The 15,337-nt window shown below is 41.0% G+C and overlaps 8 non-coding genes across 8 annotated transcripts; 2 read left to right on the top strand and 6 right to left on the bottom strand.

The window, feature by feature from the left end:
- Positions 1–569: 569 nt before the first annotated feature.
- trnat-agu (transfer RNA threonine (anticodon AGU)) lies at positions 570–643 on the bottom strand. The gene has a single exon. It is a non-coding gene; the product is annotated as a tRNA-Thr (tRNA).
- A 1,593-nt stretch (positions 644–2,236) lies between these two features.
- Positions 2,237–2,310, bottom strand: trnat-agu (transfer RNA threonine (anticodon AGU)). The gene has a single exon. It is a non-coding gene; the product is annotated as a tRNA-Thr (tRNA).
- Positions 2,311–3,903: 1,593 nt separating this feature from the next.
- On the bottom strand, positions 3,904–3,977 carry trnat-agu (transfer RNA threonine (anticodon AGU)). The gene has a single exon. It is a non-coding gene; the product is annotated as a tRNA-Thr (tRNA).
- Positions 3,978–5,572: 1,595 nt separating this feature from the next.
- trnat-agu (transfer RNA threonine (anticodon AGU)) lies at positions 5,573–5,646 on the bottom strand. The gene has a single exon. It is a non-coding gene; the product is annotated as a tRNA-Thr (tRNA).
- Positions 5,647–7,239: 1,593 nt separating this feature from the next.
- On the bottom strand, positions 7,240–7,313 carry trnat-agu (transfer RNA threonine (anticodon AGU)). The gene has a single exon. It is a non-coding gene; the product is annotated as a tRNA-Thr (tRNA).
- Positions 7,314–8,906: 1,593 nt separating this feature from the next.
- Positions 8,907–8,980, bottom strand: trnat-agu (transfer RNA threonine (anticodon AGU)). Its single transcript has one exon. It is a non-coding gene; the product is annotated as a tRNA-Thr (tRNA).
- A 249-nt stretch (positions 8,981–9,229) lies between these two features.
- On the top strand, positions 9,230–9,302 carry trnak-uuu (transfer RNA lysine (anticodon UUU)). The gene has a single exon. It is a non-coding gene; the product is annotated as a tRNA-Lys (tRNA).
- A 1,605-nt stretch (positions 9,303–10,907) lies between these two features.
- trnat-ugu (transfer RNA threonine (anticodon UGU)) lies at positions 10,908–10,980 on the top strand. Its single transcript has one exon. It is a non-coding gene; the product is annotated as a tRNA-Thr (tRNA).
- The last annotated feature ends 4,357 nt before the right edge of the window (positions 10,981–15,337 follow it).

Raw genomic sequence — 15,337 nt, 5'->3', positions numbered from 1 at the left:
ATTACTGCGGATGTAAAATCTGAAAGAAAAACAGGAAATTATGGAAAATCTCAGCGGGTCTGGCACCACCTGTGAAGAGAGAACCGAGTTAACATTTTGAGTCCGGGTCACTCTTCGTCCCAGTAAATCAATTAATCATTCAATCGTTTCTCACAGATGTCGCTAAAAAACATTCAAAAAGTTCCTTCAGGATTACCGGAGGTAAATCCTGTCATGCATTCAAAGAAAATACTGCAGATGTTGCGAATCTGCATGAGAAGCTCAACATGATAGGATTGAAGCTCAAACATTCAGAGGATATATGTGGAGCCAGACACAGCGTTAACATTTCAAATCCGTGTGATCCTTAATCAGAGCTGAAGTGAGGAGTAAATGCAATGGAGTAGATGAGATGGAGAAGATGAGAAAATGGAAGTTGCGTGAAAAATGGAGCTATGAAAGGTTTGACATCAGAGAAGGGAGAGCATTCTCAAGGGTAGTGCCATGGAGATGTTGCCAATAAACTCTGCATTCACCATGAAATTGGGAGCGTTTCACAACAGGTGACTTGTTTTGACGTAAAGGTATAAAGGCACTGCTGAGATTTGAACTCAGGATCTCCTATTTACTAGACAGGCGCTTTAACCATCTAAGCCACAGCGCCTACTTGCACACCAGCTCTGCAAGTTTGGAGCAGATTTCAATTATTTTGATTACCGCTCAGTATTGTTGATTTCTCATGCTGACTTTGAGAGTGCAAATTTCATCGGCACTGGACTTTTGAAACTGCAAAAATTGCAGTTATTTCTGAAAGTTATTAGTTTATAGCATTCTGCAGGGAGAAGTAAACAAACAGGAAATATTTTGTGAATTGGAAGTAATTAAACATGACCACAAAACTACAGTGGTATAATGCAGGACAAGACCAGGAGAGAGTTTTTACATTAACTGAAAATCTAGCAGAAATTCTTGAAAGTTGTCGACGGCAATTGCAATTTGGCAAACACGACGTTGTCACGGTTCATCCACTTTCCCAAAATCACCCTGCATTCTTTATTTTTTTTTCCTGTCGTTCATTGGGAACAAAAACGCCTTGAGACAAAGTTGAAGCCCAGGCAGGGACTTAAACCCACCGACCTTCAGATTAAAAGTCAGATGCTCTACCGACTGCGCTTCCAGGGCCCATTGCAAACACAGTCGTATAGCTCACTTCAATGTCTCATATTGTATATTTTGAATTTCCTTCAATGGTAATTCAGCCTCACCAGCACATTTCCCTCGCAAGCAGACCGGCAGCCTCCCTTTGGCTTCCTTTCTCAAATTCTTCAGCTTGTACTCGCTTTTTACCAGTGACTTGTGATGTGACAACTGTTTACCCAGGGACCTGCACTGGGACTTCAAGACTTTGAAGATTACGTTTAGTTCGGTGAGATCTGAGTGGGAAGCTACAGAGACAAAGATTGTATTTTGAGAGAGGGAATAAAAGATATAATCTGGTGTTTGTTGTGGCAGTGTGTGAACGTAAAAAAATTCATCTAGTAAACTAGCAAATTATGCAAATCGCAAAGTTTCAGGATATAAATAGATCTGTCAGCACCACATTATCATGGAAAATAACCCCATCCTTTATACCGCCCGAGTCGTTCTTGCAAACGTGCAGCAACATAAATCGTTCAATATAAAAGCAAATTACTGCGGATGTAAAATCTGAAAGAAAAACAGGAAATGATGGAAAATCTCAGCGGGTCTGGCACCACCTGTGAAGAGAGAACCGAGTTAACATTTCGAGTCCGGGTCACTCTTCGTCCCAGTAAATCAATTAATCATTCAATCGTTGCCCACAGATGTCGCTAAAAAACATTCAAAAAGTTCCTTCAGGATTACCGGAGGTAAATCCTGTCATGCATTCAAAGAAAATACTGCAGATGGTGCGAATCTGCATCAGAAGCTCAACATGATAGGATTGAAGCTCAAAAATTCAGAGGATATATGTGGAGCCAGACACAGCGTTAACATTTCAAATCCGTGTGATCCTTAATCAGAGCTGAAGTGAGGAGTAAATGCAATGGAGTAGATGAGATGGAGAAGATGAGAAAATGGAAGTTGCGTGAAAAATGGAGCTATGAAAGGTTTGACATAAGAGTAGGGAGAGCATCTTCAAGGGTAGTGCCATGGAGATGTTGCCAATAAACTCTGCATTCACCATGAAATTGGGAGCGTTTCACAACAGGTGACTTGTTTTGACGTAAAGGTATAAAGGCACTGCTGAGATTTGAACTCAGGATCTCCTGTTTACTAGACAGGCGCTTTAACCATCTAAGCCACAGCGCCTACTTGCACACCAGCTCTGCAAGTTTGGAGCAGATTTCAATTATTTTGATTACCGCTCAGTATTGTTGATTTCTCATGCTGACTTTGAGAGTGCAAATTTCATCGGCACTGGACTTTTGAAACTGCAAAAATTGCAGTTATTTCTGAAAGTTATTAGTTTATAGCATTCTGCAGGGAGAAGTAAACAAACAGGAAATATTTTGTGAATTGGAAGTAATTAAACATGACCACAAAACTACAGTGGTATAATGCAGGACAAGACCAGGAGAGAGTTTTTACATTAACTGAAAATCTAGCAGAAATTCTTGAAAGTTGTCGACGGCAATTGCAATTTGGCAAACACGACGTTGTCACGGTTCATCCACTTTCCCAAAATCACCCTGCATTCTTTATTCTTTTTTCCTGTCGTTCATTGGGAACAAAGACGCCTTGAGACAAAGTTGAAGCACAGGCAGGGACTTAAACCCATCGATCTTCAGATTAAAAGTCAGATGCTCGACCGACTGCGCTTCCAGGGCCCATTCCAAACGCAGTCTTATAGCTCACTTCAAAGTCTCATATTGTATATTTTGAATTTCCTTCAATGGTAATTCAGCCTCACCAGCACATTTCCCTCGCAAGCAGACTGGCAGCCTCCCTTTGGCTTCCTTTCTCAAATTCTTCAGCTTGTTCTCGCTTTTTACCAGTGACTTGTGATTTGACAACTGTTTACCCAGGGACCTGCACTGGGACTTCAAGACTTTGAAGATTACGTTTAGTTCGGTGAGATCTGAGTGGGAATCTACAGAGACAAAGATTGTATTTTGAGAGAGGGAATAAAAGGTATCATCTGGTGTTTGTTGTGGCAGTGTGTGAACGTAAATAAATTCATCTAGTAAACTAGCAAATTATGCAAATCGCAAAGTTTCAGGATATAAATAGATCTGTCAGCACCACATCATCATGGAAAATAACCCCATCCTTTATACCGCCCGAGTCGTTCTTGCAAACGTGCAGCAACATAAATCGTTCAATTTAAAAGCAAATTACTGCGGATGTAAAATCTGAAAGAAAAACAGGAAATGATGGAAAATCTCAGTGGGTCTGGCACCACCTGTGAAGAGAGAACCGAGTTAACATTTCGAGTCCGGGTCACTCTTCGTCACAGTAAATCAATTAATCATTCAATCGTTGCTCACAGATGTCGCTAAAAAACATTCAAAATGTTCCATCAGGATTACCGGAGGTAAATCCTGTCATGCATTCAAAGAAAATACTGCGGATGTTGCAAATCTGCATGAGAAGCTAAACATGATAGGATTGAAGCTCAAAAATTCAGAGGATATATGTGGAGCCAGACACAGAGTTAACATTTCAAATCCGTGTGATCCTTAATCAGAGCTGAAGTGAGGAGTAAATGCAATGGAGTAGATGAGATGGAGTAGATGAGAAAATGGAAGTTGCGTGAAAAATGGAGCTATGAAAGGTTTGACATAAGAGTAGGGAGCGCATCTTCAAGGGTAGTGCCATGGAGACGTTGCCAATAAACTCTGCATTCACCATTAAATTGGGAGCTTTTCACAACAGGTGACTTGTTTTGACGTAAAGGTATAAACGCACTGCTGAGATTTGAACTCAGGATCTCCTGTTTACTAGACAGGCGCTTTAACCATCTAAGCCACAGCACCTACTTGCACACCAGCTCTGCAAGTTTGGAGCAGATTTCCATTATTTTGATTACCGCTCAGTATTGTTGATTTCTCATACTGACTTTGAGAGTGCAAATTTCATTGGCACTGGACTTTTGAAACTGCAAAAATTGCTGTTATTTCTGAAAGTTATTAGATTATCGCATTCTGCAGGGAAAAGTAAACAAACAGGAAATATGTTGTGAATTTGAAGTAATTAAACATGACCACAAAACTATTGTGATACAATGCAGGACAAGACCAGGAGAGAGTTTATACATTAACTGAAAATCTAGCAGAAATTCTTGAAAGTTGTCGACGCCAATTGCAATTTGGCAAACACGACGTTGTCACAGTTCATCCACTTTCCCAAAATCACCCTGCATTCTTTATTCTTTTTTCCTGTCGTTCATTGGGAACAAAAACGCCTTGAGACAGAGTTGAAGCCCAGGCAGGGACTTAAACCCATCGATCTTCAGATTAAAAGTCAGATGCTCTACCGACTGCGCTTCCAAGGCCCATTCCAAACGCAGTCTTAAAGCGCACTTCAAAGTCTCATATTGTATATTTTGAATTTCCTTCAATGGTAATTCAGCCTCACCAGCACATTTCCCTCGCAAGCAGACTGGCAGCCTCCCTTTGGCTTCCTTTCTCAAATTCTTCAGCTTGTTCTCGCTTTTTACCAGTGACTTGTGATTTGACAACTGTTTACCCAGGGACCTGCACTGGGACTTCAAGACTTTGAAGATTACGTTTAGTTCGGTGAGATCTGAGTGGGAAGCTACAGAGACAAAGATTGTATTTTGAGAGAGGGAATAAAAGGTATCATCTGGTGTTTGTTGTGGCAGTGTGTGAACGTAAATAAATTCATCTAGTAAACTAGCAAATTATGCAAATCGCAAAGTTTCAGGATATAAATAGATCTGTCAGCACCACATCATCATGGAAAATAACCCCATCCTTTATACCGCCCGAGTCGTTCTTGCAAACGTGCAGCAACATAAATCGTTCAATATAAAAGCAAATTACTGCGGATGTAAAATCTGAAAGAAAAACAGGAAATTATGGAAAATCTCAGCGGGTCTGGCACCACCTGTGAAGAGAGAACCGAGTTAACATTTCGGGTCCGGGTGTCACTCTTCGTCACAGTAAATCAATTAATCATTCAATCGTTGCTCACAGATGTCGCTAAAAAACATTCAAAATGTTCCTTCAGGATTACCGGAGGTAAATCCTGTCATGCATTCAAAGAAAATACTGCGGATGTTGCAACTCTGCATGAGAAGCTAAACATGATAGGATTGAAGCTCAAAAATTCAGAGGATATATGTGGAGCTAGACACAGAGTTAACATTTCAAATCCGTGTGATCCTTAATCAGAGCTGAAGTGAGGAGTAAATGCAATGGAGTAGATGAGATGGAGTAGATGAGAAAATGGAAGTTGCGTGAAAAATGGAGCTATGAAAGGTTTGACATTAGAGTAGGGAGAGCATCTTCAAGGTAAGTGCCATGGAGATGTTGCCAATAAACTCTGCATTCACCATGAAATTGGGAGCTTTTCACAAGAGGTGACTTGTTTTGACGTAAACGTATAAAGGCACTGCTGAAATTTGAACTCAGGATCTCCTGTTTACTAGACAGGCGCTTTAACGATCTAAGCCACAGCGCCTACTTGCACACCAGCTCTGCAAGTTTGGAGCAGATTTCCATTATTTTGATTACCGCTCAGTATTGTTGATTTCTCATACTGACTTTGAGAGTGCAAATTTCATTGACACTGGACTTTTGAGACTGCAAAAATTGCTGTTATTTCTGAAAGTTATTAGATTATAGCATTCTGCAGGGACTAGTAAACAAACAGGAAATAGTTTGTGAATTGGAAGTAATTAAACATGACCACAAAACTATCGTGGTATAATGCAGGACAAGACCAGGAGAGAGTTTTTACATGAACTGAAAATCTAGCAGAAATTGTTGAAAGTTGTCGACGGCAATTGCAATTTGGCAAACACGACGTTGTCACGGTTCATCCACTTTCCCCAAATCACCCTGCATTCTTTATTCTTTTTTCCTGTCGTTCATTGGGAACAAAGACGCCTTGAGACAAAGTTGAAGCCCAGGCAGGGACTTCAACCCATCGATCTTCAGATTAAAAGTCAGATGCTCGACCGACTGCGCTTCCAAGGCCCATTCCAAACGCAGTCTTAAAGCTCACTTCAAAGTCTCATATTGTATATTTTGAATTTCCTTCAATGGTAATTCAGCCTCACCAGCACATTTCCCTCGCAAGCAGACTGGCAGCCTCCCTTTGGCTTCCTTTCTCAAATTCTTCAGCTTGTTCTCGCTTTTTACCAGTGACTTGTGATTTGACAACTGTTTACCCAGGGACCTGCACTGGGACTTCAAGACTTTGAAGATTACGTTTAGTTCGGTGAGATCTGAGTGGGAAGCTACAGAGACACAGATTGTATTTTGAGAGAGGGAATAAAAGGTATCATCTGGTGTTTGCTGTGGCAGTGTTTGAACGTAAATAAATTCATCTAGTAAACTAGCAAATTATGCAAATCGCAAAGTTTCAGGATATGAATAGATCTGTCAGCACCACATCATCATGGAAAATAACCCCATCCTTTATACCGCCCGAGTCGTTCTTGCAAACGCGCAGCAACATAAATCGTTCAATATAAAAGCAAATTACTGCGGATGTAAAATCTGAAAGAAAAACAGGAAATGATGGAAAATCTCAGCGGGTCTGGCACCACCTGTGAAGAGAGAACCGAGTGAACATTTCGAGTCCGGGTCACTCTTCGTCACAGTAAATCAATTAATCATTCAATCGTTGCTCACAGATGTCGCTAAAAAACATTCAAAATGTTCCTTCAGGATTACCGGAGGTAAATCCTGTCATGCATTCAAAGAAAATACTGCGGATGTTGCAAATCTGCATGAGAAGCTAAACATGATAGGATTGAAGCTCAAAAATTCAGAGGATATATGTGGAGCCAGACACAGAGTTAACATTTCAAATCCGTGTGATCCTTAATCAGAGCTGAAGTGAGGAGTAAATGCAATGGAGTAGATGAGATGGAGTAGATGAGAAAATGGAAGTTGCGTGAAAAATGGAGCTATGAAAGGTTTGACATAAGAGTAGGGAGAGCATCTTCAAGGGTAGTGCCATGGAGATGTTGCCAATCAACTCTGCATTCACCATTAAATTGGGAGCTTTTCACAACAGGTGACTTGTTTTGACGTAAAGGTATAAAGGCACTGCTGAGATTTGAACTCAGGATCTCCTGTTTACTAGACAGGCGCTTTAACCATCTAAGCCCCAGCGCCTACTTGCACACCAGCTCTGCAAGTTTGGAGCAGATTTCCATTATTTTGATTACCGCTCAGTATTGTTGATTTCTCATACTGACTTTGAGAGTGCAAATTTCATTGGCACTGAACTTTTGAAACTGCAAAAATTGCTGTTATTTCTGAAAGTTATTAGATTATCGCATTCTGCAGGGAAAAGTAAACAAACAGGAAATATGTTGTGAATTTGAAGTAATTAAACATGACCACAAAACTATTGTGATACAATGCAGGACAAGACCAGGAGAGCGTTTATACATTAACTGAAAATCTAGCAGAAATTGTTGAAAGTTGTCGACGGCAATTGCAATTTGGCAAACACGACGTTGTCACGGTTCATCCACTTTCCCCAAATCACCCTGCATTCTTTATTCTTTTTTCCTGTCGTTCATTGGGAACAAAGACGCCTTGAGACAAAGTTGAAGCCCAGGCAGGGACTTCAACCCATCGATCTTCAGATTAAAAGTCAGATGCTCGACCGACTGCGCTTCCAAGGCCCATTCCAAACGCAGTCTTATAGCTCACTTCAAAGTCTCCTATTGTATATTTTGAATTTCCTTCAATGGTAATTCAGCCTCACCAGCACATTTCCCTCGCAAGCAGACTGGCAGCCTCCCTTTGGCTTCCTTTCTCAAATTCTTCAGCTTGTTCTCGCTTTTTACCAGTGACTTGTGATTTGACAACTGTTTACCCAGGGACCTGCACTGGGACTTCAAGACTTTGAAGATTACGTTTAGTTCGGTGAGATCTTAGTGGGAAGCTACAGAGACAAAGATTGTATTTTGAGAGAGGGAATAAAAGGTATCATCTGGTGTTTGTTGTGGCAGAGTGTGAACGTCAATAAATTCATCTAGTAAACTAGCAAATTATGCAAATCGCAAAGTTTCAGGATATAAATAGATCTGTCAGCACCACATCATCATGGAAAATAACCCCATCCTTTATACCGCCCGAGTCGTTCTTGCAAACGTGCAGCAACATAAATCGTTCAAAATAAAAGCAAATTACTGCGGATGTAAAATCTGAAAGAAAAGCAGGAAATGATGGAAAATCTCAGCGGGTCTGGCACCACCTGTGAAGAGAGAACCGAGTTAACATTTCGAGTCCGGGTCACTCTTCGTCACAGTAAATCAATTAATCATTCAATCGTTGCTCACAGATGTCGCTAAAAAACATTCAAAATGTTCCTTCAGGATTACCGGAGGTAAATCCTGTCATGCATTCAAAGAAAATACTGCGGATGTTGCAAATCTGCATGAGAAGCTAAACATGATAGGATTGAAGCTCAAAAATTCAGAGGATATATGTGGAGCCAGACACAGAGTTAACATTTCAAATCCGTGTGATCCTTAATCAGAGCTGAAGTGAGGAGTAAATGCAATGGAGTAGATGAGATGGAGTAGATGAGAAAATGGAAGTTGCGTGAAAAATGGAGCTATGAAAGGTTTGACATAAGAGTAGGGAGAGCATCTTCAAGGGTAGTGCCATGGAGATGTTGCCAATAAACTCTGCATTCACCATTAACCTGGGAGCTTTTCACAACAGGTGACTTGTTTTGACGTAAAGGTATAAAGGCACTGCTGAGATTCGAACTCAGGATCTCCTGTTTACTAGACAGGCGCTTTAACCATCTAAGCCACGGCGCCTACTTGCACACCAGCTCTGCAAGTTTGGAGCAGATTTCCATTATTTTGATTACCGCTCAGTATTGTTGATTTCTCATGCTGACTTTGAGAGTGCAAATTTCATTGGCACTGGACTTTTGAAACTGCAAAAATTGCAGTTATTTCTGAAAGTTATTAGATTATAGCATTCTGCAGGGACTAGTAAACAAACAGGAAATATTTTGTGAATTGGAAGTAATTAAACATGACCACAAAACTATCGTGAAATTTGCCCTGGTAGCTCAGTCGGTAGAGCATCAGACTTTTAATCTGAGGGTCCAGGGTTCAAGTCCCTGTCAGGGCTTTGATTTTGGCTCAAGACATTTACTTCCCAATGAACGGTAGGAAATAAAAATAAAGAATGCAGGATGCTTTATGGAAAGTGGAAGAACCGTGACAACGTCGTGTTTGCCAAATTGCAACAGCCGTCCAGAATTTTCAAGAATTTTTGATGCTAGATTTTCAGTGAATGTAAAAACTCTCTCCTGGTCTTGTCCTGCGTTATACCACTGTAGTAATCTGGCCATGTTTAATCACATCCCAATTCGCAAAATATTTCCTGTTTGTATACTTCATTCCTGCAGAACTGCTTTTAAATTAATAACTTTCAGAAATAACTGCAATTTTTACAGTTTCAAAAGCCCAGTGCCGATGAACATTTTAATTTGCACTCTCAAAGTCAGCAGGAGAAATCAACAATACTGATGTTTAATCAAAACAATTGAAATCTGTTCTACACTTGCAAAGCTGTCTTGCAGATTGGTGCTGTGGCTTAGATGGTTAAAGTCCCTGTCTTGTAAACAGGGGCTTCTGAGTTCAAATCTCCGCATCAACTTTTAAACATTCAGGTTTAAGCATGTCGCCTGTGAAGAATGCTCCTCATTTAATGGTGAACACAGAAAATGTTGACAACATTTCTGTGGTACTGACCTTCAAGATTGCTTTCCCTTGCTTTATGACAAACTTGATTCAAACTTCCATATCTCCCATTTTTCACTCAACTTCCATTTTCCTCATCTACTCCATTGCATGTACTCCGCGCATCAGCTCTGAATAAGGATCACACGGATTAGAAACATAAACATTGTGTCTGGCTCCACAGACATCCTCTAATTTTCTGAGATTTAATCCAATCATATTTAGTTTCTCATGCAGATTCACAACATGTGCAGTATTTTGCTTTGAATGCATGACAGGATTGACCTCAGGAAATCCAGAAGGAACATTTTGAATGTTTGTCAGCGATGTCTGTGAGCAAAGATTGAATGATTAAATGATTTACTCTGATGAAGAGTGACCCAGCCTCGAAACGTTAGCTCGGTTCTCTCTTCACAGATGCTCCCAGACCCACTGAGATTTTCCATCATTTCCTGTTTCTTTTCAGATTTTATAACTGCAGTAATTTGCCTTTTTATTGGACGATATATGTTGCTGCATGTCAGCAAGAACGATTTGGGCGGGATAAAGGATGGGACGTTTTCCATGAAGATGTGGCGTTGACAGATCTATTTACACCCTGAATCTTTGCGATTTGTATAATTTGCTACTTTACCCGATGAACTTAATTGCGTTCACACTCTGCCACAACAAACAACAGATGACACGCTTTATTCCCTCTCTCAAAATACAATCTGTATCTCTGCAGCTTCCCACTGATATCTCAGCGAACTAATCGTAATCTTCAATGTCTTAAAGTCCCAGTGCAGGTCCCTTGGTCACAACAGTTGTCACATCACAGGTCATTGGTACATGCGAGTCAAAGTTGAAGAATTTGAGAAAGAAAGCCGAAGGGAGGCTGCCGGTCTGCTTGCGAGGGAAATGAGCTGGAGAGGCTGAATGACCAGTGAAGGAAATTCAAAAGATACAATATGAGACTTTGAAGTGAGCTGTGAGAACATTTTTGAAATGGGTCTTGGTAGCTCAGTCGGTAGAGCATCAGACTTGTAATCTGAGGGTCCAGGGTACAAGTCCCTGTCAGGGTTTTGATTTTGGCTCAAGGTGTTTGCTTCCCAATGAAAGGTAGGAAATAAAAATAAAGAATGCAGGATGCTTTATGGAAAGTGGAAGAACCGTGACAACGTCGTGTTTGCCAAATTGCAACGGCCGTCCAGAATTCTCAAGAACTTTTGCTAGATTTTCAGTTAATGTAAAAACTCTCTCCTGGTCTTATCCAGCATTATACCACTGTAGTTTTCTGGCCATGTTTAATCACTTCCCAATTCGCAAAATTTTTCCTGTTTGTACACTTCTTTCCTGCAGAACTGCTTTTAAATTAATAACTTTCAGAAATAACTGCAATTTTTCAGTTTCAAAAGCCCAGCCGATGAATATTTTAATTTGCACTCTCAAAGTCAGCAGGAGAAATCAACAATACTGATGTTTAATCAAAACAATTGAAATCTGTTCTACACTTGCAAAGCTGTCTTGCGGATTGGTGCTGTGGCTTAGATGGTTAAATGGCCTGTATTTTAAACAGCAGATCCTGAGTTCAAATCTCAACATGAACTTTTATACGTTCAGGTTTAAGCATGTAGCCTGTGAAGAATGCTCCTCATTTAATGGTGAACTCAGAAAATGTTGACAACATTTCTGTGGTACTGACCTTCAAGATTGCTTTCCCTTGTTTTATGTCAAACTTGATTCAAACTTCCATATCTCCCATTTTTCACTCAACTTCCATTTTCCTCATCTACTCCATTGCATGTACTCCGCGCTTCAGCTCTGAATAAGGATCACACGGATTAGAAACATAAACATTGTGTCTGGCTCCACAGACATCCTCTAATTTTCTGAGATTTAATCCAATCATATTTAGTTTCTCATGCAGATTCACAACATGTGCAGTATTTTCCTTTGAATGCACGACAGGATTGACCTCAGGAAATCCAGAAGGAACATTTTGAATGATTGTCAGCGATGTCTGTGAGCTAAGATTGAATGATTAAATGATTTACTCTGATGAAGAGTGACCCAGCCTCGAAACGTTAGCTCGGTTCTCTCTTCACAGATGCTCCCAGACCCACTGAGATTTTCCATCATTTCCTGTTTTTTTTCAGATTTCACATCCGCAGTAATTTGCCTTTTTATTGGACGATATATGTTGCTGCATGTCAGCAAGAACGATTTGGGCGGTATAAAGGATGAGGCGTTTTCCATGAAGATGTGGCATTGACAGATCTATTTACAACCTGAATCTTTGCGATTTGCATAATTTGCTACTTTACCCGATGAACTTAATTGCGTTCACACTCTGCCACAACAAACAACAGATGACATGCTTTATTCCCTCTCTCAAAATACAATCTGTATCTCTGCAGCTTCCCACTGATATCTCAGCGAACTAATCGTAATCTTCAATGTCTTGAAGTCCCAGTGCAGGTCCCTTGGTCACAACAGTTGTCACATCACAGGTCATTGGTAAAATACGAGTCCAAGTTGAAGAATTTGAGAAAGAAAGCCGAAGGGAGGCTGCCGGTCTGCTTGCGAGGGAAATGAGCTGGAGAGGCTGAATGACCAGTGAAGTTAATTCAAAAGATACAATATGAGACTTTGAAGTGAGCTGTGAGAATATTTTTATAGTGGGCCCTGGTAGCTCAGTCGGTAGAGCATCAGACTTTTAATTTGAGAGTCCAGGGTTCTAGTCCCTGTCAGGGTTTTGATTTTGTCTCAAGGCGTTTGCTTCCCAATGAAAGGGCGGAAATAAAAATAAAGAATGCAGGATGCTTTATGGAAAGTGGAAGAACCGTGACAACGTCGTGTTTGTTAAATTGCAACAGCCGTCCAGAAATTTCAAGAATTTTTGCTAGATTTTCAGTTAACGTAAAAACTCTCTCCTGTTCTTATCCAGCATTATACCACTATAGTTTTCTGGCCATGTTTAATAATTTCCCAATTCGCAAAATATTTCCTGTTTGTATACTTCTTTCCTGCAGAACTGCTTTTAAATTAATAACTTTCAGAAATAACTGCAATTTTTCAGTTTCAAAAGCCCAGTGCCGATGAATATTTTAATTTGCACTCTTAAAATCAGCAGGAGAAATCAACAATACTGATGTTTGATCAAAACAATTGAAATCTGTTCCACACTTGCAAGCATGTCTTGCAGCTTGGTGCTGTGGCTTAGATGGTTAAAGCGTGTGTTTTGTAAACAGGAGATCCTGAGTTCAAATCTCAATAGTACCTTTATACATTCAGGTCAAAGCATGTTTCCTGTGAAGAATGGTGAACATATTAAATGTTGACAACATTTCTGAGGTCCTGACCTTCAAGATTGTTTTTGCTTATTTTATGTCAAACTTGATTCAAACTTCCATATCTCCCATTTTTCACGCAACTTCCATTTTCCTCATCTACTCCATTGCATGTAACCTCGTATCAGCTCTGAATAAGGATCACACGGATTTGAAACATTAACTTTGTGTCTGGCTCCACAGGCATCCTCAAATTTTATGAACTTTCATCCAAGCATTTTTAGTTTCTCATGCAGATTCACAATATGTGCAGTATTTTCCTTTGAATGCACGACAGGATTGACCTCAGGAAATCCAGTAGGAATATTTTGAATGTTTGTCAGCGATGTCTATGAGCAAAGATTGAACGATTAAATGATTTACTCTGATGAAGAGTGACCCAACTTCGAAACGTTAGCTCGGTTCTCTCTTCACAGATGCTGCCAGACCCACTGAGATTTACCATCATTTCCTGTTTTAATTCAGATTTCACATCCGCAGTAATTTGCTTTTTTATTGGACGATATATGTTGCTGCATGTTAGCAAGAACGATTCGGGCGGGATAAATTGTTGGGCATTTTCCATGAAGGTGTGGTGTTGACAGATCTATTTACACCCTGAAATTTGCGATTTGCATAATTTGCTACTTTACTAGATGAGCTTACTTGCGTTCACACTCTGCCACAACAAACAACAGATGACACGCTTTATTCCCTCTCTCAAAATACAACCTGTATCTCTGCAGCTTCCCACTCACATCTCAGCGAACTAAACATAATCTTCAATGTTGTGAAGTCCCAGTGCATGTCCCTGGGTAACAACAGTTGTCACATCACAGGTCATTGGTAAAATGCGAGTCCAAGTTGAAGAATTTGAGAAAGAAGGCCGAAGGGAGGCTGCCAGTCTACTTGCGAGGGAAATGAGCTGGAGAGGCTGAATGACCAGTGAAGGAAATTCAAAAGATACAATATGAGACTTTGAAGTCAGCTATGAGAATATTTTTATAATGGGCCCTGGTAGCTCAGTAGGTAGAGCATCAGGCTTTTAATCTGAGGGTCCAGGGTTCAAGTCGCTGTCAGGGCTAAGAATTTGGCTCAAGGCGTTTGCTTCCCAATGAATGGTCGGAAATAAAAATAAAGAATGCAGGATGCTTTATGGAAAGTGGAAGAACCGTGACAACGTCGTGTTTGCCAAATTGCAACAGTTGTCCAGAATATTAAAGAATTTTTGCTAGATTTTCAGTTAACGTAAAAACTCTCTCCTGTTCTTATCCAGCATTATACCACTATAGTTTTCTGGCCATTTTTCTCCCCTGTGATTGTCCCCCTCTCGAACAGATATACCCCTTTGGATACTGTCGGGGGGGATAGCCTATCAGGGGAAAACAGCAGCAGCCAGAGCAGTGGCACCACGGCTGGCTCTGATGTTCAGAAGGGAGGGTCAAAGCGCAGAAGAGTAATAGTAATGGGGGACTCTATAGTCAGGGGCACAGATAGGCGCTTCTGTGGACGTCAAAGAGACTCCAGGATGGTATGTTGCCTCCCTGGTGCCAGGGTCCAGGATGTCTCCGAACGGGTAGAGGGAATCCTCAAGGGGGAGGGCAAACAGGCAGAGGTCGTTGTACATATTGGTACTAACGACATAGGCAGGAAGGGGCATGAGGTCCTGCAGCAGGAGTTCAGGGAGCTAGGCAGAAAGTTAAAAGACAGGACCTCGAGGGTTGTAATCTCGGGATTCCTCCCTGTGCCACGTGCCAGTGAGGCTAGAAATAGGAAGATAGAGCAGATAAACACGTGGCTAAACAGCTGGTGTAGGAGGGAGGGTTTCCATTATCTGGACCACTGGGAGCTCTTCCGGGGCAGGTGTGACCTGTATAAGAAGGACGGGTTGCATCTAAACCGGAGAGGCATAAATATCCTGGCCGCGAGGTTTGCTAGTGTCACACGGGAGGGTTTAAACTAGTATGGCAGGGGGGTGGGCACGGGAGCAATAGGTCAGAAGGTGAGAGCATTGAGGGAGAACTAGGGAATAGGGACAGTGTGGCTCTGAGGCAGAGCAGACGGGGAGAAGTTGCTGAACACAGCGGGTCTGGTGGCCTGAAGTGCATAT

This window comes from Scyliorhinus torazame, chromosome 4 (assembly GCF_047496885.1).
Source record: "Scyliorhinus torazame isolate Kashiwa2021f chromosome 4, sScyTor2.1, whole genome shotgun sequence".
NCBI lineage: Eukaryota > Metazoa > Chordata > Chondrichthyes > Carcharhiniformes > Scyliorhinidae > Scyliorhinus > Scyliorhinus torazame.
This window is presented reverse-complemented; position numbering and strand designations above follow the sequence as displayed.